We start from the raw sequence: 25608 nt of genomic DNA on the forward strand, positions 1-25608 counted from the left end.
TCCGGGGAAGGGAGCGGGCGAGGCACGGCCGGCCCCCACGTCCCCCCGCGCCGTGCGCCCGCCCGCCCGGGGCCCTGCCACAGGAGCGCTCGAGCCGTGGTCCCGCCCCCACTCCCGTCCGATTGGGCCTCTCCGGGGGTGTGCGGGAGGGGCGGGGCGCAAGCGGGGGACGCCGCGGAGATGGTACAGTCCACCGGCGGTTCAAGTTTCTGCGCCGGGAGGACGCGGCCTCGGCCAATCCCAGGGCTACAGGGCGCTTTTAAAATGCAGGTACGGCTGCGAGGAGGGGGAAGGTGGGAAAGGTAGGGCAGGCCTTCCTTTAAAGGAGACGCGCGGAAATGGGCGCCCAGCCCCTTCCTGGGCCCGCGTGCCCCGCCCGGCCTCCCCCGCCCCAAATAAACAAATACCCAAGATCCGAAGGACAGCTCCCCTTCTCCCTCCCGGGGGCACCAGAGTCCAGCTTAGTCTGAGATACGACGGACAATAGGACTCTGACACGGGGGTCGCTCTCCCCGGCGGCAGAGCGGCTCTTTGTCCCCTTCCCTGCCGCCGGCTCCTCCGCCCCCATTTCCACCCCCGTCCCCTGCCGGAGCGCGCCGAGGTTGCGGCGTTTCCACTCCAGCCCCGGGCTGCGCACCGGGAAGGCCATGGCCTCGCCAACCGTCCCGGAGCACGGTCCGTACCCTCTTCCTTGCCAGGAGGGGGCGAGGGCGCCGGGGACACGCACCGTTCCCCCGCCAACCCGACCGCTCGTCCCGGAATTCGGGAGAGAATCTGTGATTCACGACGTGGAGACCACTGGGGAAGGTGGAGGATGGTCTCCCACTGGGGTCTTAACTCTGGGGGCGCCGAGTCGGTGGCGAAAAGCCTTCCCCACCGCAGCCTGGCCCGGCACCCGGGTCTTCCCACTGGCTGTGTGAGTCCGTCTCGTTTATCCTCGCGTCCCTGAAGTGCATTTACTGCGCGTCTGCTGCCAGCCGGCCAGAGGTGGGCGTCCCTCCCCTGGGACCCGCAACGAGATAAAATCCGCGCACTCGACCGTGAGCGCCACGGCCTGGCGCGCGCGCCCGCGCAGCAGCTGATGTCCCCATTTACAGCTGCTCAACCATTCATTGGGCAACTGTGTACAGCCCCTACTGTAAGCCAAGCCTGTTCTAGACCACTGGGGGATTCTGTAGGGGACAACGGCGGAGGCCACTGCCCTCTGGGGGGACTTTGCACCCTGCGGGGAGGAGGGGAGAGAAGATAATAAACAAACTAGATAGCTGTGAGTCTGTAATAAGTGCTGTGAAGGGGATTAAGACAAGCTGCTGTCACAGAAAGTGATTATCAGTTACTTTAGATCCCGTGGTCAGGGAGGACCTCTGAGGAAGTGCGGCTAAGCTGATATCTGAGTGACAAGAAGGACAAAGATAAGGGGGAAGGGCACTCCAGGTGAAGGGAAGAGCTAGTGCAGAGGCCCTAGGGTTGGCCTGTTAGTGGCCTATTCAAAGAAGGCCAGTGGGGCTGGGAGGGGGCTCGGGAAGAAGAGTGAGAGATGAGGTCAGAGGGCCCAGATCATCCATGATTCTAAGGCAGCTGGGAAAGCAGTGGGGGGCTAGCAGGATGCAATATGACCTGATTTGCCTTTTAAGAGACTCACTCTGGCCCATGTGTGGAGAAGGGATGGGGGTGGGGGGGTTGCAGAGAGGTCCAGGTTCAGGACCTCATTCCCCCCCTTCTCCCCCTCTCTCCATATAGATGTTCAGGGAGAGGATGTACCAGGCAGAGCATAGCTTTGAGGGTCAAGCCCCAGGGTAGCCGAGGTTCCCCCAGGCAGGTGAGCCTGCGGGGGGTCACCCTCCCCACTGGGGCACTGTGCTTCGAGGACCCAGCCCACTGTGCATCTGAGTTTGAGTCTGAAGAGGGAAAGGGTTCCAGCTCCCGCTTGGGAAGGGTACAGGTCTTTCTTACCCCCAAAAGGCCAACCAGATTAAATAGCTCACTGGAGGCTCTCCCCAGAACAAAGCCTGAGCTGGGAGAGTGAGGGGTGAGCGTAGGACACGTGGGCTCACTAGGGAAGTTGCTGAGATGGTTAACACTGCTTGTGGGAACCGCCACCCCATCTTGGTGTGTGGCCCCAGGTGGTTCCCATGGCCTGCATCTCTGTCCTCTGATCCTGCAGAGCTGGCAGCTTCAGCTGAACTTTCCAAGAGAAAAAAAAAGCCTCCATCTGGACGGGGCTTGCTTGCATCATCTACAGACTGTGGGCATGGGTCCCCCTCACCAAGACTCAGGAGAGCATCCCTAACATCCCCCTGGTGCAGCAAAGACAAGGTGCTAGAGATGAGGCTACTGGGTGGGTGGTCCCAGGGACAGTCTTTGCTCTCCGCACCATGGCTGGACAGGCTGGGACAGAGCAGGATACATGGCAGCAGGCTGAGAGGGTCCAGAGCTAAAAAAGGGTCCTGAAGCAAGGGGAACCATCCAAGCCAGAGCCCCCTCCCTAAGGGTCCAGCAAGAGGTGCCAAGCCCCCTAGAACACTCACCGTCCAACAGACCCTGTACCCCGAGCCAGGATCTGAAATGTCAAGTGTCTTGGCTTTTTTAGCTCTGCTTTGTCATGAAATCAGTAAAACCAAATCATGGATCTCTAATACAGTAATTCTCTAGATGCCCAGTAAAAGTAGCTGTGGGTCTTTTAAAAAATAAAGATGTACCACCGCTCCCCAATTTTTTTTCTTCTGAATCTCCAGGGCTGTGTGTGTCCATTTAAAGCCATACAAATGTTTTTGAGAGCCAGTACACTAATACACAGTAGACAAAATAATTCCCAATCGCAGTGTCTGTTAACCTGGGAAATGGTGAGAGCACACTGGCGGTAAGCAGACTGTCTCCTCACTGGGAGGGGAAGAGGCTTTCTTATCTCCTCTGTGGCTGGGGCCCGGAACAGAGACCTCAGAGCAGCCATTATTTGCTGTTTGCCGAGTGAATGTGTGACCCTTCAGTACGTGACCAATTGAGTCTGAGCCCCTCATTTTGCAAATGAGGAAACTGAGCCCCAGAAGGGAAATGACTTGCCCAAGGTCACTTTCATTCACTGATTTCCTGAACACACAAACATAATTGGTTAAGTATTTATGCATAAATGCGTATGTATATGTGCAATCACATATGCATTGTACACGCGTTGTCGTAAGTAGCACAGAAGAGCGGGGCAGAACACATCATTGTGGGAGCATCCGAAGGCACTGGGAGCAGCTTCCTGGAGGAGGTGACCCCCCAGTGAATCTTGCAGAGTGAGTAGGAGTTTATCAGATTGTAGATGGGGAAGGTGAGGGTTGGGATAATCCAGGTGGAGGGAACAGCAAAGCCAAGGCCTAGAGGTGAGCAATGGTGAGGGGTGTGTGTAGACACAGCCATGCCTTATTGCCGAAGCATACAGGAGAGGCAGAGAACAGCGGGGAATAGTCACAGGGGATGTGTGGCCCCCTCCCTGGGGCTCTGATAGTTAACAGCAGCAACAACAGCAAAAATAATAACTACCACCTCCTACCACTTACCCAGCACCCAGTGGGTGCCAGGGATTCTAAACCAGCCCTCACGTGATGATCAGAATGATGGTGTCCTTAGCGCTTCAGGATTTAACGTGGATTCCTGTTGGCTAGGTTGTTTGTCTCCACGAAGCTCAGATCACTGTGTGTGAACTTACGGGCAGTGTTCAGAGGCTGGTGGATGCTCAAGGACTCCGGTGTGGCCAGTGGAGGTTTGTGTGGTGGCTGAATATTTCTGCAGGTCAGCAAGGCAGTGGCAGCTGACCAGGTCCGGGGCTGGGCTCTGGGGCTTCTTCCCTGCACCCCACCTCAGGGAGGATCCTGAACAGGGGAAGTCACAGCTGAGGGGCTATGATGAAAAATCAGGGCTCATGGAAAAGCAACTGTAATTATTATTAATAAAGGATAGTGTTGGTTGAGCACTTCTTTTTTTTTTTGCCACGTGACTTACGGGATCTCAGTTCCCCGACCAGGGATTGAACCCCAGGGCCACAGCAGTGAAAGCCCAGAATCCTAACCACTAGGCCACCAGGGAACTCGCAGTTGAGCACTTTTTATGTATCTACCCAGCACTGTGCTAAGGCTTTACAGGGATTGTCTCACTGAGCCCTCACTGCAGTCCTGTGACTTAGGAGCCTCTATCCCCATTTTACAAAGGGGCAAACTGAGGCTCATAGATTAAGTCACTTGTCCAAAGTCACACAGCAAGCAAGTGAACGAGCTGGGATTCAAACCCACGACCATCTCGGCCCAAGAGTGCACCTTACCCCATAGACTACAGCCTCCTGTACTGCAATTGCTCTGTGACATCCCTTTCACCGTGACTCTGGTTCTACAATGTGGAGGCCTGCACTGTGCCCAGACCATGTCCATCACCCAGCTTCCAACTACTTCAGCCTTCCACATTGTCACCAAGCCAGAGAGACTCCCCGAGCCTCTGGATGGACCACTGGGAAGAGCCTTCCAGCTCTTCCTGCTGACAGATCAGTCACTGCATGTTGTTAGCTCCATCTCACAGCTCCTCTCTCACCAACTTGCTGGGTGACCCTAGGCCAGTTCCTTAACCTCACTGAGCCACAGTTTTCTCATACGAGCCTTCCTCCACAGGGGCCAGTGTCAAGCAACTAGCAGGGCTCTTGCCCAGCTCTGGAGAGATGCGCGTGCCTCCCTTCCCTGTGCGTTCTCCCCACCCTCTGGATCAGGACAGTCTTCCCATAATGTACATTGAAATTGCACCCATTTTCCAGATGCAAACCCTGAGGTACATTGAAACAAGGGCTGTCCAGGAAGCCTAGTGCTTGCCCCTGGCAAACGGGGCTACAAAGGATGCCGGCTATGGCCCTGGGCTGCCACCAACTTCCTTTTGGGATGGGCGCAGCATGGAATATGGGGTTTAGTGATGAAGTGTCTCAACTCCCACATTTTTAGGTGGGGAAACTGCACTGATGCTGGGCCCACCAGTAGGCAAGTTTGCGGGGATGTCGACCCCCTGGAGGGCAGCACTGGGTGGTCTGGGGGGAGGGTGGGCTCATTCACTCACACCATTACCCAATGGTCAGCCCGTGTTCTGGGGATCAGGAAGTCAGTGATGCACAAGACGGTTGCCTGGAACCGCTGATGTCACAGGCAAAAGCCTCAAGGTTAACCTGAGGGCAGTGGGAACCACAGAAGAGTATAGAGCAAAGAGAAAACTGGCAGACTTTTGTTTGATAGCAGGTGACAGGAGGTGTGAGGGGAAGAATGGATCAGAGAGGATCCACTGAGGCCGGGAGACAGGCAGGAGGCTGCAAAGCCAGGCTGGCCAGAGGCCTGGGCAGAGGTGGGAGAAAGGCGCCTTTAGGGACCAATGGGGAGGGGGGGTGTGGGGCAGGTATCAGCATCTGCATCCCTCCTCCCTGTCTCTCCTTTCCCAGCTGGAGCCACTGAAATACCCTCCTCCCCTTTCAACAGCTGACAACCACTCAGACCATTGCCCCGAGGAGCAGGGCAGGGAGGGATGCTCGATCACGGGGAAACTGAGTCAGGGGAGCTCTTTGCAGGACCAGCTCCCACCTCAGTGCGCTTAAAAACACTGTTCTTATTATGAACGATTTCCTATCACAGCAAACTGCAGAGCAGCAGGTGCCTGGAACCCGACTGCCCGGCTTAAGAAATCACCACTTTCGCCGGCCCCTGGAGCCCCTCCTGGTCACCTGGCCAGCCCACCTGACCCCAGGGTAAGCACGATTCTGAATGCTGCATTGCTTATTCCTGTGCTTTCCCAATACTGTATTTCTCCCTTCTAATATACTGCTTAATTTTGCATGCTTTTGAACTTTATTTGAATGGTATTATACTTCATGTGTTCTTTGGCAACAAGCTTTTAAGTCATGTATTATTACGTTGATATATGTAACTGTGGTTCATTTATTTGTGTGGCTGGCTGTATAAAGAGGTTTCTCAGCCTCAGCATGTTGACAATTTGGACTGGAGAAGTCTTTATTGTCAGGGCGGACGGGGGCCGTCCCTCAGCACTGCGGAATGTTTACCAGCATCTCCAGCCTTCACCAGTTAGATGGAAGTGGCACCCCTGCCCCTATTGTTGTGAAAACCAAACATGTCTCCAATCTTAAAAAATGATACAAATGAACTTATTTACAAAATAGAAACAGACTCACAGACTTAGAAAACAAATTTACCGTTACCAAAGAGGAAAGGTGGGAGTAGGGGGAGGGATAAATTAGGAATTTGGGATTAACAGATACATACTGCTATATATAAAATAGATAATCAACAAGGACCTACCATATAGCACAGGGAACTATACTCAATATTCTGTAATGACCTAAATGGGAAAAGAATCTGAAAAAGAATAGATATATGTATATGTATAACTGAATCTCTTTGCTGTACACCTGAAACTAACACAACATTGTAAATCAACTATACCCCAATATAAAATAAAAATTAATAAACAAAACCAAAAATGTCTCCAGACCTTGCCAAATGGCCCCTGGGGGCAAAATCTCCCCAGCTGAGAACTCTGCCATCTAATTTCCATTGCATGAATACATTACCTTTACTTTTCTCCTGTTGAAGGACATTTGTTTCTAGTTTTTTTGCTGTAACCAGCAATGCTGCCATGGACATCCCTGTACATGGGTCCTGATACTCACGAGCACAAGCTCCTCTTGGGTCTGTACCCCCATGGCTCTCAGAGCACAGGAGAAACCCAGGTCAAATTTTATATTCAAGGCACCCAGTATATTAAGGGAGAAAAAGAAGAAGAAACAGTATAGCAGGCTTGCCTACCATGACTTCTTTGAAATGTGTGTTTTATCAAATTGACGCTTTCACGCATGCACAAATACAACGCTACAAGACTTATGCTGCTTGTCAGATATGCAGGGTTTACTCCAGGTGATAAGTTCCAGACCCCAGACACATGGTCTTTGAGGCCAGCTGTGTATCTCTGTGACTGCCGGCATCACTGTGCTGGGAAGCGTGAAGCCCAGGCGGGCGGGCCCACCTGTGATGGGTGGTTTTCATCTGCCTCCCCGCAGCTGCACTGTCCTTGAGGACAAAGCCCCCTCTTCTCCGGGGCCCTCAGGGGCCTGGTCCCCGTGGTGTTCCATGGGTGTCTGCAGCTGCGCATATGCATGAGACACCCCCGGGCCACGTCCGTCCATCCGGCCCCTACAGCCTCCAGATGCCTTGCACCCCAGGCCTTGGAGGCTGCCCTTGGCCCAGTATCTACAGCCAGCAACGCTGCCCCTCCCGGCCCTGCCCTCTGCAGACACCGGAGACCAGCCTCCTCCAGTGCCTGAATATTTCATGCCCTGATGGTGGAGCGAAGTCGGTGAAGACCTTAATTGTTAATGCGGCTGCTGCCGACCGACCGCAGGGCCAGCCTTCCCCGCCCTCTCTGTCTGCCCCTCCTGTCTGATACAGCAACAGCAGTAACAGTAATTCCTCATGTGAGCTGCTCTGGGCGAGGCTGGGCTGAAGTCAAGTTGTCCCCCCAGCCCCCAGTTGAGCCCACAGCTGGGCAGAGAAGCTGTGACATGAGTAACTTTAACAACTGGACCATCAGGTTCACCGTTTTGTTCATCGCTGCTCCCCGGTGCCCTCCCAGCAGAGAGCCTGGGCACTCAGTGAGTGCTTGTGGAATAAATGAATGCTACAGGAGGAAGCTGGGTTAAGTAGAAAGGCCCTGGAGTTAGAATCTGTGTCTCTGACTTGGTATTTCCCAGCAGGGTAGCCCTGGGGAGTCCTGCCCCTCTCTGAGCCTCTGGATCTTACCTGGAAATGGAATCATTCCAAGCCTCCTCCTGGGGTAGAAAGATACTCAAATGCACAAGAAAAGGTAGGCCCGAACCACAAGCCACACAATGAGGCAGGTGGGGTGCTGGTCTGCTGGGGGAAGGCCTGGGAATGCCCCAGAGCCCAGCCTGAGGCTCTGAGACCCTCAGAGAAGAGCTGAGCCTTCTTTCCAGAACAGCCTCAGCACCCCCAAGACCCAATACCAGGACACAGCTCTGCAACGAAGAATCACATCTTAGCATCCCAAGCGCTCAGAGCCCCCGTAGACAAGTCAGTGTCCCAAGGAGGCAGCTAGTCAGGCTGACTCTGAACAAGGCCAGTGGGTCAGCGCAGTGGTTCTCAGCTCTGGGCACTGGTTAGAATCGCCTAAAAGCTGGTAAAATGCAGCCGCTCAGACCCCACCCCAGATTCATTCCATCAGAATATCTGGAGGATGGGAGTCCATCAGGCAGGGCTGAGAAGCACTGGGTTAGATGAAGCTCTTGTTCATTGGCAGCAGGCTGCCCTAGGAGCCACCCCCTTTTCTGGGGGACACACCTCTCCCCAGGTATCTGGATTTAGAGATGTTTCTCTAGGTTCTCCAAATTCCCCAAATGATCCTCAGATGGGCTGCCTAGGTTAAGGAAGGGGGCTAGGGATTCTGGAGTTCACTGTACTGTTCACGTAATGCCCCTGTTTTTTGCCCCATGTCTAATGGGACAAAATGAAGGGAAGGAAAGTATCAGCGATATAATACAAAAATTATCTGGGGCTGATGGACACAAAGGAACAGCATAGAAGTGGAGAAATGATCATACTGAGCACATCATTGTAAAATTTGAGAACACCAGGGTTGAGGCGATCCTAAAAGCATCCAGAAGGAGAGAGAGAATCAGAGAGAAAGGGAGAGATCACATACAAAGGATCAAGAATCAGAAAAACACTGACATTCTCTACAGTATCTCCAAAAACTAGAAGACTATGGAACAATGCATTTGAGATTCTGAAGGAAAATTATTTCAGTATCCGGTCAATTAAGTATGAGGGTAGAGTATGACATGCTCAGATTAAAAAAAAAAAAAAATTATCTCTCAGACATTCTTTCTCTAAACTTAGGAATTAAACAAAGAAACGAGATGACCCAAAATTCAGGAAATGGGGAATCCCAAAGTGATGGTATAGGGAAGTGGGACAGGGAGGGCTTCAGGGCCAGAAGCAGTCAGTGCAGATTGGAACAGGGAGGGAGGGCACCAGGAGGAGCTGGCCAAGAAAGAGAACATAACTCATGGAGTCGCTGGGGCCTTGGCTGTCTTGAGAGGAATATTAGAGCTCTGTCAGAGAGTCTGGTGGTGAATTAGTGACAAACACAAAGAAAACCAAGCAAGTCAAAACAAGGAGGCAACTAATAATCGCCAGGGAAACCCAGAAGTCCTACAAGGAAGGAAATACAGTCATAGGACATATCGTGGCTCTGTTGACCATAGTGTTTAAATAGTATAATATGTAAACAACGTTGATTTAACCAAAAAATTGCGATACAGTTGTACTAGGAGGGTGGGGGAAGGGGTGGCATGTGTGAGTGTGGGCGCATGAGTAGACTAACCTTCCTGGTCCCTAAGAGAAAGGCAGTGGTACTACCTAAAGTGGAGAGTCAAGAGCAGTCTAAGTGTGTTGTTTTCAAATGTGGAGAAAAGTCACAGAAGAATCGAAAGTAGTTGCTTCTGGGAAGCAGGAATCAGGGGCAGAGCCATGAGGCAAGGGATTGTTTTTTGTTTTTTTTTCTTTTAAGTTTTATAACTGTATTTGATTTTTGAAACTCTGTGCATGTGTTTTGTTTTTTTTGTTTTTATTTTTGGCTGTGTTGGGTCTTTGTTACTGCGCGTGGGCTTTCTTTAGTTGCGGCGAACGGGGCCTACTCTTTGTTGCGGTGCGTGAGCTTCTGATTGTGGTGGCTTCTCTCATTGTGGAGCATGGGCTCTAGGCATGCGGGCTTCAGTAGTTGTGGCACATGGGCTCAGTAGTTGTGGCACACGGGCTCAGCTGCTCCACGTCATGTGGGATCTTCCCGGACCAGGGCTTGAACCCGTGTCCCCTGCATTGGCAGGCAGATTCTTAACCACTGCACCACCAGGGAAGCCCCTGTGCACGTGTTTTAAAATTAATACATTTTTAAAAAGCTTGGCATTGGACTTCTCATTAGAAACCCTGGAAGCTAGAAGATCACAGAGCAATCAGTTGCCTTAAAAGTCTGAGGGAAAAGGATTTCCTGCCTGGATTCTATGCCCACAGAGAGCATCAGCCAAGAATGAGACTGGAATATAAACATTTTCAGAAATGCAAGGTCGCCAAAAAAAGGAAAAAAATGAACTGCTGTGCACCTCTCAGGAAGCTTTTGAAGCACATGCTCCTCTAGATGCTGAGAGTAGACCAGGGCACAGGAGGGCTCCCCAGGAGGGCAGGTCCTTCCCTGGGGGGAGCAGGGGGAGGGGCAGGCCCAGGCCCCAGAGCAGGGCGGGGGACGGCTCAGCCTGGAAGAGCCCAGGCCCGGAGGGGCTAGATAAGATAACCAAATGCCTGGGCATTTGACCATCCTACCACTAGGTTAGAGTGGAGCAGATAGAAAAAGTAAGAAGAGACACATAAAGACCTTACAAGTTTTTTTGTTGTTTGTTTTGGCTGCACCACACGGCTTGTGGGATCTTAGTTCCCCAACCAGGGATTGAACCCCTGCCCCACTGCTGTGGAAGCCAGGAGTCCTAAACACTGGACTGCCAGGGAATTCCCAAGTTTGTTTTTTTTTTTAAAGTACATTAACGCCAGGACATAAACAAACAAAGCTTCACCATAAAAGGAACCACTAGGTACTTTCTTTTTTTTTTTTTTTTAATAAATTTATTTATTTTTGGCTGTGTTGGGTCTTCGTTGCTGCGCGTGGGCTTTCTCTAGTTGTGGTGAGCGGGGGCTACTCTTCATTGCAGTGCGCGAGCTTCTCGTTGCAGTGGCTTCTCTTGTTGCGGAGCACGGGCTCTAGGTGCACGGGCTTCAGTAGTTGTGGCTCACGGGCTCAGTAGTTGTGGCTCGTGGGCTCTAGAGCGCAGGCTCAGTAGTTGTGGCTCACGGGCTTAGTTGCTCCGCGGCATGTGGGATCTTCCTGGACCAGGGCTCGAACCCGTGTCCCCTGCATTGGCAGGAGGATTCTTAACCACTGTGCCACCAGGGAAACCCTACTAGGTACTTTCATAGGTAACATTTACAGACTAATAATAAAACCCTGGACCACTGGTCAACTAAGAATTGGGTAGAGCCTTTGAGGGGATGCTGAGGGAGTGGGAGCTGAAGCCTCATCTGTCATGACCGGAATGAATTCTAGAAAAGTTTAGAATTGAAAAATCAAGAAATAGCCACCGGAGCATCTTACTGAGAAACGTGAAGGAACAACTAAATGTGGAAACAGGTTGTTCTGGGGAGTGGGGAAGGGGAGGAAGGGCCAGGGAAATATTTCATTTCCTTCTGAACCTTTTCATGTTATTTGATTTTTTTTAACCTAAGTTCATACATTATTTTGTTTGCAATATAAATATAATTAATCTAATAATAATAAAACCTACATCCGGGCCGGGGCGTGTTAAACAAGAGAGGAGGACCAGCAAGGACCTACTGTCTAGCGCACAGGGAACTCTGCTCAATATTATGCAACAACCTAAATGGGAAAAGAATTTGAAAAAGAATAGATACATGTATACGTATAACTGAATCACTTTGCTGTACACCTGAAACTAACACAACATTGTTAATCAGCTATACTCCAGTATAAAGTGAAAAGTTAAAGAAAGGAAAAAAACGAGAGGAGGACCAGCGATGCTCCCTGACAGAAGCCCCCGGACCTGACCCTCATCAGCTGCAGCCTAGGCCCTGCAGCCTCGCCCCTTGGCGGCCCGCCCAGCCTAATCCGCCCCAACATTCTTCACGGCCATTTCCAGTTTACAAAGCATTCTCTGAGCTGCTTCCTCCTCCCGTCCTCCCAGCAAGCCTGCGAGGTGAGCAGGAATTATTACGCCCACTCGTGCCCACAGAAGCTGAGGTTCGGTGTGTATCTGGGGGTCCGTAACAGGTCCCTGCCATGGCAGGTGCACCTGCTACAAAGGCCGGCGGAAGACCCATATTGAAGAGCCAGGGAGAGGCGACCTCGGTGGAATTTCAGGGCCGGAGTCACCCCTCCTGGCCTGGAGGCGCTCAGCAGGGAGACTGCAAACCCTTCACTCGACTGTACAGTTTATCTTCCCTAATACGTAGTCACACACGAACACCCCCAGTGTTCGCCCAGCAGGTGGGGGGGGTGTCCTGTCGAGGGGGTACCACCAGCTGCCAAAGAGGAAGGGCTGGCATCAGCTGGGACTGCACTTAGATGCGGCATCCTGGGGGCTGTGAGAGAGCCGGGCAGGGCAGTGGACAGGCACCTCCACGCGGAAGGTGCAGCCGACGGGGGCAGGGGTGGTTCCAGGGGCCTCCGTGCTCCTGAGATGGGCTCCGAGTCATGCTTATTGCTGACGAGTTTGCTGTCGTCCAATCTATCTAGGTTTGCAGCCCCAAACTCTTAAGATTCAAAAAGGCCCCTCGGGGGACTTCCCCGGTGGTCCAGTGGTTAAGACTCCACACTTCCATTGCGGGGGGCACGGGTTCCATCCCTGGTCGGGGAACTAAGATCCCACATGGCGCGTGGCACGGCCAAAAAGAAAAACCAAAAACCAAAACAAAACAAAAATGCCCCTTGAGCATACGCAGTGGCTCAGGACCACCGACCTGGTCCAGTCCCTCCAGTGAACACACGGAGATACCGAGAGTTATTCGGAAGAAAGAGACTCATCCATCCAAGGAGTGGGACACCCTCAACCTCCCTGGACTTTGCACCTAGATCTTCCTGGTTGCCTGGAGAGGCACACCCGGCCCGGCTTTATAATTGCTTCTATAGCCTCATGCCTTTTAAACTCACTTGGGGGACTTCCCTGGCGGCCCAGTGGTTAAGACTCCATCTTCCATGCAGGGGGCACTGGTTCGATCCCTGGTTGGGGAACTAATATCCTGCATGCTGCACAGTGTGGCCAAAATTTTTTTTAAATTAAAAATAAAATAAAATAAACCTACTAGGACCCGAAGCTCCAGACCTGCATGTACAACCACCTCCCTAATGTCCCCTTAGCCTTGTTCCCTCAGCTGAAAAGCTAACAGCCCCAGGCCTTTGCCTGGCCTTTCCTTCTCTCTGGAAGATTCTTGGGAACTCAGCCCAGCTGCTTCCCTCAGGAGCCTCCTCTCCACGGGGACCCTCCCAATGCTTGGACCAGCGTGGGTACAGAGCAGGGGCTCAGAAACCCCCAGGAACACCCCTGGCTCTTGGGGACCCAGGTAGGAAAGGAACGGGAAAGGTGGCGGCATTCCGCCTTCTGGAGCCTGACACACCCTGGTGCTCAGGGCTGGCCATGCTCTCACGAGAGCCTCCCTCCTCCCCTCCGCTGACTGGAACTGAGCCCGGCCGGGCAGTGGGGAGCAGGGAGAAGACCCCCGCAGAAACATCACACCAGTCTTCCCACACCCCTTGGCACTGGATCTCCTCAAACCAGCCTGTGTGGCCTGGGTGCAATGCACAGCTGTAAATTCCCCTGATGGTGATAGGACGGGGTTGGGGAGAGGAAGAGGGACACATAGCCTGTATAAGTGGTGACAGCAGCTCACAGAGCCCCATATCCCAATGGGGCCATCGTGTCCATAATCTCACTAACCCTCCCAGCATCCCACGGGCAGGCCCGGTGCTAGGCCCATTTCACAGATGCAAAAACTAAGACTTAGCAAGGTTTAAATAAATGCATTGCTGAAGTTGCAATTTTAGCTGTGAGCAGGGTTTCCCACACCTGCCTGGTGATAAGAATCACGTGGGACACTTGTCACCCAGACCCCTTCCCTGGAGATTCTGACCCACCACCTCCAGGTAAAGCCTGGAGTTGGTCTGTTTGATGGGGCCAGGCTGGGGATGGGGCCATCAGGAATCGCAGGGTGACTGATCCAGGACCTCCAAGCACCACCCCCCCATTCACCCAGTTTCACAGTTGGGTGTGGTATTTAAGCAGCAGAGGTGCTCAGCTGCTCCCCCACTGCTGGACACGAGGTTTACTTCCGGGGCTGAACTATTACAAATAACTCCCGTGGGGGCGTGTTTGTGCACAGCCTGGTTTTCCTGTCGGATTGTTTCCTTGGGGTGAGTTCCCAGAAGTGGGGTTCCTGAGCGGAAGGATGGACGTTTTCCCGCTCTAGTCCACACCCCTAATCTAGTCTAGCGCCGGGATGGGGATCCGGCCTTTCTCTGGCTTCAGGGAGGGGCAGCCAGCAAGTCCCCCTTGGCACTTCCGGAGGAAAATGACAGATCTGGCCCTTTCCTGTAAGAGCTAATTACCGCCTTGACGCGTTCACGGCTGTCAGAGCAACGAGGGCCCAGGTGACTCAATGCCATCTTTCTGGGGCCCGCCCGGATCGCTCCGCCAGCAGGTGATGGATTTTCTCCGTGGAGGTCACAGGAAGCGCGAAAACCATCCCTCACCTCCCTGGGGAGGCAGATCTGTCAGCAGCTTTGGGAGAGGCCAGAAAGAAGGCCTGGAAACCCAGTGGGCTGCTCATTCCTTGTCTTTTCAGACAACGAAGGGCTTCTGGCCCCTGGACCCTCTGACCTGCCTGAGGTGGGGGCCACGCCTCCAGGGCCCATCTATGGTTCACTCTGGCCCACCCCTACTGGGAACGCCTCTAATAGGAGCAGGGGGAGTCGGCCCTATGAGGCCAGCCTCTCAGTGACCATGGTCCTACAGAGCCTGGCACTACTGTGCTCTCTTCTACCACCCCCCCACTATGAATTCTTTGAAGGTAGGCTGGTGTCTGGTTCTGTTTCAGACTCCAGGAAGTGAGCTCTCTGTCCCTGGAGGTGGACAAGCTAAGGCAGCATGACCATCTCTCAGAGGCTTAGAGGTTGTACTGGCTGGGTAGAAGGGTCTTCCTGGGCTGAGTGCCCAGCCTATGCCACTGCTTGCCCAATACTTACTCTGCTCTGGATGTTATACCCACTTTACAGCTGCACAAACTGAGGCACAGGGGCTAAATTGGCTTGCCTGGTGATCTGAAGATGGCTGACTCATTCACGACTCATCACTGTTTACTGAGCACCTGCTGTGCGCCAAGCTGCCTTGCTTCCTGAGTCTCCCCTTGACCGGTTTTCCCAGCCATCGTCCGTATTTCATCACAGGCACAGGTAGCCATCATCCATCCACTCCCACAGGAAGGGAGTTAGTCCTGTCGCCTTGCCCCAGAGCTTCCATTCACCCGGCCGTGGCCCTCTTTGGTCTCAGGGCAGCGGGGATGGCTGTTCCTGGGTGGGACTGGGGGCTTATGTGGGTTAGGCCAACCCCAGCTGTTGTGAGGGGGTAGGGGAGCCTTACAGGTATCGCTGGGGATGCCTTTCCTGGAGCCAGACCTCTGGCTGTCTCCTCTGAAGGACTCTCCCAGGGCCAGGACACCTGATGGTACAGGACATCCTTCCAGGGCCCACAGACCACAGAAAGTTTATAAAGAACCTTCTGTGGGCAGGCCCAGGAAACAGGTCTCCCCATCTCAGCCACAGGAGATGCCCATTTTAAAGACAATTTTGGGGGGAAAAAAGCCTCACCAATACCTTGTCAGTCTGTGCATTCAACCTTTTGTGCTTCAAGGCAGGTGATTCTGGCTCTCCTCGTTCAATGCCATTCTGTTCGTTTCAGCCCCTTGTTTCACCTGCTGAGGTTCCTGGAAATGCTGTGTTCTCATGGGGCGTGGTCATTTGCACATCTGATAAGCAAGCCTCGCGAGTCTCCATGCAGATGCTGGATGGAAGTGAACAGAGCTGAAGGCAGAGACCTATGGCCCATCTTTAGAGACCCTCTTATTTTAGATTGCACTGATTTACAAGGTGAACTTTGTCCCTGGGTCACTCTGTCCAGGGAGTTATGACTTCCCCCCCAACTGCTCTGCTCTCCAGCCTACATTTTCCATTCCACCAAAAGGACAGCATAAAGAGCTTGTCCCCTAGACACACTCTTGTCTGTCACACCTCCATGCCTTGGGCCACAGTGTTCCCTTTGATGCCCTGTCCCTCTTCCTCACCTGGCTGACTCCCACGCCAGGACACAGGTTTGTAAAGTCCGTCTCTACAACCCCCTCCCAACCCATCAGGCTCCCACAGGCCCCTGGCTTCCCTGGTCGTGGCCCCCATGCACAGTGCTGACCCTGTCTGCCCAGCCCCCCTCTTATAACCCTGGGGTTCCCGGGGTTCCCAAAGCCCAGGCAGGACCCGGCCCCTGAAGAGGAAGCTCTGTACTGTTGAAAGAGTCCAGGCTCGGGGCCAGCTGGGCTTAGGCAAATGGTTGAACCTCTCTGAGCCTCAGTTTCCTCGTTTGTCCAAGGAGGATGCTCGCCAGGTCAAGGGTTAGTGAGGGTCACAGATCATGTGGGCAAAATGCTCAGCGTGGGGCGGGCTCTCTGTGTTCACCGGCTGAATGAGCCAGGTGCCACGTCCCTGTCATCAAGTTCACAGTCTGGCTGGGGCTAGAGAAGGGGACAGAGAGTCACGCCTTAAATGAGACTAATGTGCTATGGGAACTGCCGGGAGGAGCAGTGATTCCACTGAGAAGCTAGGAAGGCTTCATGGTAGAGGAGATGCATGTGCTGGGCCTGAAAGGAGGCTTCCCATTTCTGTAGGCAGCAGAGTTGGGGAAGAACATTCTAGCCTTCCTGGGTGTGCTGTTTCCTACAGAGCTGCCAGCACTGGCTTTTGTCATTTTAATGATGTAAGGCTGTGTGTGTGTGTGTGTGTGTGTGTGTGTGTGTGTGTGTGTGTGTGTGTGTGATTTAATAGGGATGAATGGTGTTGCAGCAGCCTTATTCTGTATTTCTTTGAATGCCTGTTTCCCTTTGAGGCTGGCTCTGAGAACCACGATTCCCAAAGGTATGTATGAGCCCAGGGAAATCCTTCTCTATTATCTCAAGATTGTGAAATGAGCTCAGCTCAGGAGAATTTGGGGGATTTTTAGAAGTGGTGCTTTTGAGATGATGATAACCCCGCCTGGCAGGGGAGGAGGGCAGGACCCTGACAGCACCAGCCTCCCTGGGGCCGCTCACGAAGAGCCTTTCCTAGCCGCCTCCTGGCCTGACACAGCATGCCGCTGCCTCGAATTCCACCATCCCTCACGTTCCTTAAGACAAGGGCTTCTACTAAAATGTAAATATTTTGTCTGGGGGAGGGAACACTTTGCTTTGTTACCGAGGGAAAGGAAGTTGGAAACTAACTTTTATTGAGCACCTACTAAGTGCTTTATTATCAAGGGAAAGGAAGATGGAAACTTACTGTTAACGAGCATCCACTACGTGAGCTGGGCACCCCTGCACTGCCTTCAAGTCTACGACGCAGCCTGGCGGGGCGGGGGAGTTACCCTTGCCTGCTCGCAAGGGGATGGGATCTCGGAAGGACAAGGGCTTAGCAGAGCCGGAATTCGAGCCCAGAGCTAACTCTCCACCTCCCTCTGTTCTCAACACCCAGCTGTTCCTCTTTCTTCTTGGCAGGGGGGCTCCCTGGAGCGTAAGATGAGACAATGCAAGGGTCCTGGGGGCTCCCCGACCCGGGTTCCAGGGCAGCCCTGCCCTCCACCAGCTGTGTGGCCTAAACAGTCGCTTCACCTCTTGGATTTCACCTCACCTGTGGATAGGGTAGCAACAGTGCCTACCCCGAGGGGCTGCTGTGGCGACCGGAGACATGCAAAGCCGGTGACACAGTGTCTGGGCAAAAGGGCTCAGTAAAGGACAAGTCTGGTCTCCTTATCAACTTACACAGGATGAGGCATTTATAGCCCCAGCTCCCGACATGGGGACACCCTGCCCCTTCTCTGACCCTGGTAGTGGCAGAAGTGGGACCTGGCTTCTCCTCCCCCGTGTCCCCATCCTGGGATCTGAGGAGAGAAGGCTGGTGGCAGCTGGAACAGCTGGCCTGTAAGTGTGAGTTTTTTCACGACACTGGTGGCCTCTGTAAGCCACCCGACTCCCTTCTCGCCCCCGTGTTCATGCAACTGTGATCTGTGTCCCTTTTTCTTTCCCCCAGGAGCCTAGTTCACTACACAGAGGAGGCCAAATTCGGAATCCCTGCTTGAACTACTGGCCTTGGGCGCCTCTCTAAGATACGGAGCAAGCCCTCGGCCTCCCGTGTGCCTCAGTCAACCGTATCTCTAAAATGGGCAGCCCAGGGACTTCCCTGGCGGTCCAGTGGTTAAGACTCCACGCTTCCACTGCAGGGGGCACAGGTTCAATGCCTGGTCGGGGAAGTAAGATCCCGCACGCCTCGAGGCACAGCCAAAAAAATAAAAATAAAAATAAATAAATAAAATGGGCAGCCCATCCATTTCAAATCTGCTTAACAGAGAGGAGTCTGGAGAAAAAACTAGTCCCTGACCTAGTGAAAACTGCCTCGAGGGTGAAGTGCAGAAGCCACCAGTCGAGGGCATCTGCTGACAGGCAGGTGCTGCAGCCCACGGAACTTGGAATTGTAGGTTCCCTGGGCTGCTGGTGGGCTCAGGCTCCACCACGTGGCAGCATCTCAGGGCCTCCTTTCCTGTGGCTGCAACTCGGTCCCCACCAGGCTGGCCGGGACTCTGCCCTGGGCAGCCCCACCCCCGGGCAGCCCGTGGGAACTGACGCCTCTCCACAACCTCATCCCACTTTGCAGAGGAGGAAACTGAAGCCAGGGAGGTCACGTCACCGGCAGAAAGTCTTGCGGCCAAGGTGTGCCAGTCTGCCTGACACAGAGTCTGGTCTCCTGGCCACCGCGCCAAAACTGCTTTCAAGGTTATTACCATCATCACAATAGGACACTCATAATAGTTGTAATTATTATTATTGAGGGCAGTGCCCTCGGCAGGCAGGTCTGGGTGGCTGCATCATTGGGACCAGGTGCCTGCTTGGTGTCCAGGGCTCGGCAGAGTCCTGTCGCATCTGGCCCCAGGACTACACTGAAGATGTGAGGCCCCATCACGCGGCCTGAGTCTGCAGGCTGGGTCAACAAAACGGGGTCTCTCTCACCCTCTGGCAGATCCTGGACTCAGGCAGCCACTCAGTGCCCATCTGCTCCTGGAAGCATTTGATGATGGATACAGCAGAGATTCATGGATGAGAACACTGAAAATTCAACCAGAGGCACTCACTGTTTTGATAAAGCAGAGCCCCCCAGACCTACCCCCGGGCAAGCTAAGTATCCCTGCTCCAAAAGGCAGTGCGTCCTGCTGGGTAAGCGCATGGTCCCTGGGCTCAAATCCTGGCGCTTCTGCTTGTTTCCTGTGTGACCCTGGACAAGTGACTTCAGCTGCTGCTCTGTTTCCCCATCTGTACAACAGGGCAAAGCTCAAGGTCACTGTGAGGACCGCGGGCTGGAAGTGTGCTTGGCCCGTGCTGGTGTCCAATAAACGTTTGCACCATTATCCCTCCAGGTGGGCTCAGCTGAAGAAGGGGCTGTCTGCCCTGATGCTGGAGAAGAGGTGGGCTCACCGGGACGGGACTTGATGGTGATAGACCCTGTGGCGTGGTGGTCTCCATGTGTGGTTGGGACAGCCCTGTGGCCCCAGGGGGAATCGGCTCTGGGCTGGTGAAGCCAGAGGGCTTGCTGCCCCTGGGGGTCCGGGCCCGTGTGTTTGAGCCCCTCAGGCCCCCTGGTTCCCATGGAGCTGAGAGGCCCCGGTGGATCCTGCCTAACAGGTTCCCTGCTTCCCAGCTCCAGCCAGATTTCCAGTTCCATCTTGTTCTGGTCTGTCCTGCATCTGGGACCAAGCGAAAGGGGTAGAAACTGCTGAAGACCCATTTCCAGCCTCTGGGACACAGCCCGCCCAGCTGCCCCAGCTCTGGGCTTAGAGACCAAGTCTGCGGCCTCCGAATGGGGAACCCAGCGCCAGCGCCTGTGTCAGCCCAGAGCTGGCCTGCAGGCTCCCAGCAGGACGGGTGCCTGGCCTGCAGGCTGCCCAGAAGGCCAGCTCACAGACACAGGGTTGAGAAAACCTGGGGCGCCAGAGGGGAGGCAGCAGCATGAGCAAAGAGGAGGAGAGGGTGGATTTGCAAGGGTGGATTTGCAAAGTTCCTTCAGCAAATGGACAGCATGAAGGTGATGAGTTCCCACAGGGACCAAGGTCCCCAGGGAGTGTTGCTAAGGCAGGCTGGGGTTCCAGCGTCCAGGAGAAGCCAAGGGCCCAGGTGCTAAGGGGTTAGGACGGGACGGGGCAGGTGGGCTCTGGCTGTCCATGGGACAACCTCTTCCTCTCTGTCTTTGAATGAAAAAACCCAAAAAGATGGCTTAAAAACTGTTGCTCTTTTCAGGAGAGGTAAGTGGGGTCACAGGTGACCTCTGCTTCTTGCCCTTGCATTCCTGGACAAGGAGGACAGTGGCAGGATGGAGGGAGAGGCAGTGCTCTTGGAAATTCAAGATGCTGAGTCCCAGCCCAGGTGCCTCCCTCCTGCCAAGGAGCCTCCGGTGTTGTGTTGGTCACCTCGGGACATGGTGTGGCCACCAGCAGGACCGGGCCGCTCCATGGGGCCCCCTGGTGGCCTGAGGAGTTCCTGCAGCCACGCAGGCCAGGGCTGGCTCACTCCCGGGTAACCCCTGACATAGGACCTTTCTCAGGAAGCTGAACACATGCCAGGTGCTTTGCTGGGTGTCACCAGGGAAAGGTCATCTCCCAACAGCCCCATGAGGTGGGGGTTACTCCGACTTTATACATGTGGACACCTAGAGGGGACTGTCCTGAATCATCAGGCTGCCGCCAAAAATCCATTGTCAGAGAAACAAGCAAGAGACAGAACACAAGTAAAAATAACATGAATATGTATTTATTTGAAAAATTACGAGCGAGTGTGCTGGCACACAGACTCCGGAGGATGGCACAGAACCTGGTATCACCCATGGCTTCCAGAAGGGGACCTGAGGCCTGGGCGTAGGTGGGAAGGAGCCCTTTTCACCGGTTTAGTTTTGTGCTTTCTGGTTTTTGAACTCTATAGAAATATTGCCTATACTTAAAGTACATGAAAAGGGGCTTCCCTGGTGGCGCAGTGGTTAAGAATCCGCCTGCCAATGCAGGGGACATGGGTTTGAGCCCTGGTCCGGGAAGATCCCACATGCCACGGAGCAACTAAGCCTGTGCGCCACAACTACTGAGCCTGCGCTCTAGAGCCCGCGAGCCACAACTACTGAAGCCTGCGTGCTGCAACTACTGAAGCCTGCGCACCTGGAGCCCGTGCTCCGCAACAAGAGAAGTCACCACAATAGGAAGCCCTCGCACCGCAACGAAGAGTAGCCCCCCCTCACTGCAACTAGAGAAAGCCTGTGCACAGCAACAAAAACCCAACCCAGCCAAAAAATAAATAAATAAACAAATAAATATATAAAGTACATGAAAGATCTAAACATTCATAGACTCACAGATTCAGGGACAGAAAGGAACTTGGAAGTGACCAGGTTTTCCCCCTGTTATAGTAGCACTGACTTGCATGCCTCCAGCAATGGGAAGCTTACTCCTTAACGGGTCAACTCCCAGTCTGGAAAGACCCTCTCTCTATGGACAGAAACATATCTCCCTGGTTTAAACTCCCTCTCCTGGGATGACCTTTTGGGTATCAATAGGATGTTTAGTACTGGCTGAGCACCCCTTGGAGCCACGGGTCCTGGTTTTAGCCTCCAACAAACTCAGAGCCCAGTTTCTGGAATCCCAGCAACAGGTGGGATTCTGAGGCCATTGGGTACAAGCCCCCAGCCAATACAGGACTCGCCCACCACACACAGGGCAGGCAGCTGTTTGTAACAACGGGGAGAAGGCCCTGCTGCCCAGCTCCCCCATCCACGCACGGTACCCATAAATTCCTCTTGTTGCATCCTCTTGCCCCACTTCCTCCTGTCCAGTGTCTACAGAAATGCCCTTGCATTGCCATGTTCTGAGCCGGTGCCTCTGATCGGTCTTCAGTATCAGCATCCCGGAGCCTCAGTTTCCTCACCTGTAAAATGGGTTAATAATAATGCTCGTCCTAGAAGGTTGCTGTGAGTATCAAGTGAGATGATGGTTGATGCACACTGTGGGGTGAGAGGAGCCAGAGGTGGTGATGGAGGAGACGGGTCTGCCCCACCCAGGCCGCTGCCAGTGAGTGGATAGGATGGAGCCATGGGATTTACATTATTCCAAATCCACACTATGAATATATATATATATATATATATATATATATATGAATATATGTATGAATATATATACATATACACATATTTGAATGTACCTACTGATGAGGGGGAGAGGGGTGGAGAGAGGTTTCCATCTGGGGTCTCAGCTCTATCCATGGCTGGGACTTGGACCCACCTGGGCAAGTCTGGCCGTGTCCAGCCAAGTGATGGGTGGGCCTGACCGGATGGATGAGGAGCCTTCTAGGGGCAGGAGGGCCTCACATGAGGGGCTAGGAGCACACTGGGGAAGGCAGCCGCTCCAGGGAAGCCCTATAAGATGCTGCAGCCCACGACCCTGGAGGGGTCCAGCACACCTGCACCTATCAAGCCCTCTGTTGCTTCAGCTGAAGCCTCAGGGGAGCATCAGCTGCCAGGCATTGTGGGGACACCTCAGGGAGAATCTATGCTGTCAGGCAGACCCCCCAAAGTAACTAAGCAGAACTATTTGCAACACATCCCACCCCGGGGGACCCCAGAGCCATGTCACAACCAATGGAGTGTGGGCCCCTGTGGCTTGCGACCTGCAGGATTGGGAGGGATGAGTCAGATCTGGGTCCAGCCAGGGGCTCCCTGAGGCCAGCATTAGGGTGCAGACTGTTCTGGGGATGCCATACGGGCGCTGTGGTTGGGTTCTGGGCAGAGGAGGGGCAGACTTAGAAGAGACACCTGGCAACAGTTCTAAGACAGCTTTCACTGTCCCACTTACCAAGTCCAAGGTCATCAGGTGAGGGAGGCTGTCTTCACGGACTCTTTCCAGGGGCCACTGTCCTTCCAGGAAGCAGAGGGAAGGCAGAGGAGAGCAGGTAGCCTCAGCCTTCCTGTCTATAAAACAACAGACAGCCCGGTTTCCAGCTGACATCCATCCGCATGCTAGGATTTTCCCCAGACCTTTGATTTTGAAACAAGTGCTCTGATGTCTTTTGGTTGCCGTTCCTTCCTTCCTTGCCCTTCCAGGACAGGATTGAACAGCCCACGGTGGGCCAGAGGAGTTAAGGTCTGTCCTAGAGCAAGGCTGCAGCTCCCACTGCTGGGAGCCTGGCAGGACAGGAGCAAAGCTGGCATTTATTCCTCATGGAACCTCGGGATGAGGAAAGGAGGCTTCCCAGGAGGCAGGAGCTCTCACAGTCTGCTTCAGAAAAATCTCCCAGCCCCAGACCCCTAGGGGAAGTGCGCTCAGCATGTGGGAACATCTTCCCCAGGGCGTCTGAGCAGGAGCGTGGGTGAGCCTCTATCTAGGGCTGGGAGAGGAGGTGCCCGTGCGCTAGAGATGCTGGGGGGCAGGGGCAGCATCTGTCAGCCCCACTCTGGGGGCCCTTCCATTGCATTTCCCATCTAAGTCTTCTCCACTCCAGCTAGGGCGAGAATGCGATTTGTTTTTACAGATGAGGAAGTGGAGATGTGAGGGTTCTCACTTAGAGATGTATCAAGGCAACAGACTAGAAGAGTGTTAACATGTGTGCTGTGAAGAATAAGAAGCCTTACTTCTGGGTCCTGGTTTTAGCCTCCCTGGCAGTCCAGTGGTTAAGACTGGCAATCCCAATGCAGGGGGCATGGGTTCGATCCCTGCTCGGGGAACTAAGATCCCACGTGCTGCAGAGTGTGGCCAAAAAAAAAACCTTACTTTTTTTTTCTTCTTTTTTTGTGTGGGCTGAGTTGCACGGCATGTGGAATCTTAGTTCCCCACCCAGGGATAGAACCTATGCCCCCTGCAGTGGAAGCGTAGAGTCCTAACCACTGGACCACTGGGGAAATCCCTATGAAGTCGTTTTTTTTTAAAATTTATTTATTTATTTTTATATTTATTTTTGGCTGTGTTGGGTCTTCGTTTCTGTACGAGGGCTTTCTCTAGTTGTGGTGAGCGGGGGCCACTCTTCACTGCGGTGCGCGGGCCTCTCACTATCGCAGCCTCTCTTGTTGTGGAGCACAGGCTCCAGACGCGCAGGCTCAGTAGTTGTGGCTCACGGGCCTAGTTGCTCCGTGGCATGTGGGACCTTCCCAGACCAGGGCTTGAACCCGTGTCCCCTGCATTGGCAGGCAGATTCTCAACCACTGCGCCACCAGGGAAGCCCTGAAGTCTTATTTGAGCAAATGAATAAACCAGGCTTTGGCTGCAGGACTTCTCAGAGCCTTTAGCATGCAGAGGTGCATCCTGAATCTCTAGGAGAGGCTTGGAATGCGGTGTTTCCCAAACTCACCTGACCGTGGCACCCTACACAGCCCAGCCCCTGATAAGAGCGCCCAGGACCCATACTCTACAGAACAGAGCATGGGAAATGTCAGAAGAGAACATTTAAAATCTGAATCCCCCAGAACAGCTGGGCCATCTTCCTGTGGTGCAAATGAGAAAACTGAGGCTCAGGGAGGGATTTCTCCAAGGTCAACTTAGAAACAGAATGCAGATTTGAGCCCAGGACTGTATGGTGTCCAGGCGACTTTCCTCTCGGCCTCCCACCCCTCGGCCTTCAGGTTGGTCCTTAGGCCCCTCCGATTAAAGAAAGGGTTATTTATTCCTGGACGCAGGGAGCCTGCTATCCAAGGGCTGAGCCCGATCCTGTCGGCACGGCCACCCTCTCCACATCCCCTTTCTGGCACCGGCTCCTGGGGCCACCTCTGCGTCGGGGCTCCGAGTTCAGCCTGGAGTTAATATCCCGCCCCAGCCGTCGGCCTCTCTGCACCCAGGCCACAGGCTGGAGGTGCTGCCCGAGGGGGCCAGGGCCCTGAGAATCAGCCAAGAGCACCCTTTCCTAGGAGAGGGCTGGAGTGTGGCTGGGGCCAGTTCATTAAACGGGCGGCTTCACCAAAGCCACAGGGGTGATAAGCAAGCAGTTGCTGCCTCTCCGCCTGATTTACCAGCAGGATAACAAGACAGGGCTGGAGCAATGAGGCCACATAGCTGGTAGCCAGTCAGAGGGAGGAAGCAGGCTGAGGTGACAGAGTCCGCTGCCTTCACCCTCAGGGCCTCCGGGAAGCATCCTGACACTGAGCCCTGGGTTCAAATCCCGGCCCCGCCGTTTCCTGACCCCATCGTGATTCCTTGTCATCAGCACCCCGTGCCTCAGTGTCTCCATCTGCATGTGACAGGGACCTCAGTGGCAACACGGGCTGGTGCAGGCAGGAGGGGAGGGAGGTCTCCGAGGGCTGCAAGACATCAACAAACTTGCCCCTGAGTTCATGCCACACCCCCAGAGACTCGGAGCAACTGGGGAGACCCGGGGATCCTGCAGGCACAGGGGTGGGGTGGAGGCGGCACGCGGGTCCGTGTGGCCCCCGCTGGCACCTGAGACCTGGTGGCACACAGCTCATGTGTGCAGTCGTGCTGGTGTGAGGCCTGCACGAGGTGGCACGGACAAAGCCCCATCACCCACCCCTGCAGGTCTTCAATAAATGCTATTTCTGTCTTCCGGTTTTTTCTTCTTCCAAGTTTAAAATTAAAAATAGATCTTTTGAAAAGAGACCAGCAGACTGGCAGGCGAGCAGGTCTTCGGGGACGGC

General features: G+C 53.9%; 1 long non-coding RNA gene across 1 annotated transcript; it reads left to right on the forward strand.

The window, feature by feature from the left end:
• The first annotated feature begins 173 nt into the window (after window positions 1–173).
• LOC130707762 (uncharacterized) lies at window positions 174–19283 on the forward strand. Its single transcript, XR_009007787.1, has 3 exons — window positions 174–270; window positions 5637–5749; window positions 18958–19283. It is a non-coding gene; the product is annotated as an uncharacterized LOC130707762 (long non-coding RNA).
• Window positions 19284–25608: the final 6325 nt, after the last annotated feature.

This window comes from Balaenoptera acutorostrata, chromosome 3 (assembly GCF_949987535.1).
Source record: "Balaenoptera acutorostrata chromosome 3, mBalAcu1.1, whole genome shotgun sequence".
NCBI lineage: Eukaryota > Metazoa > Chordata > Mammalia > Artiodactyla > Balaenopteridae > Balaenoptera > Balaenoptera acutorostrata.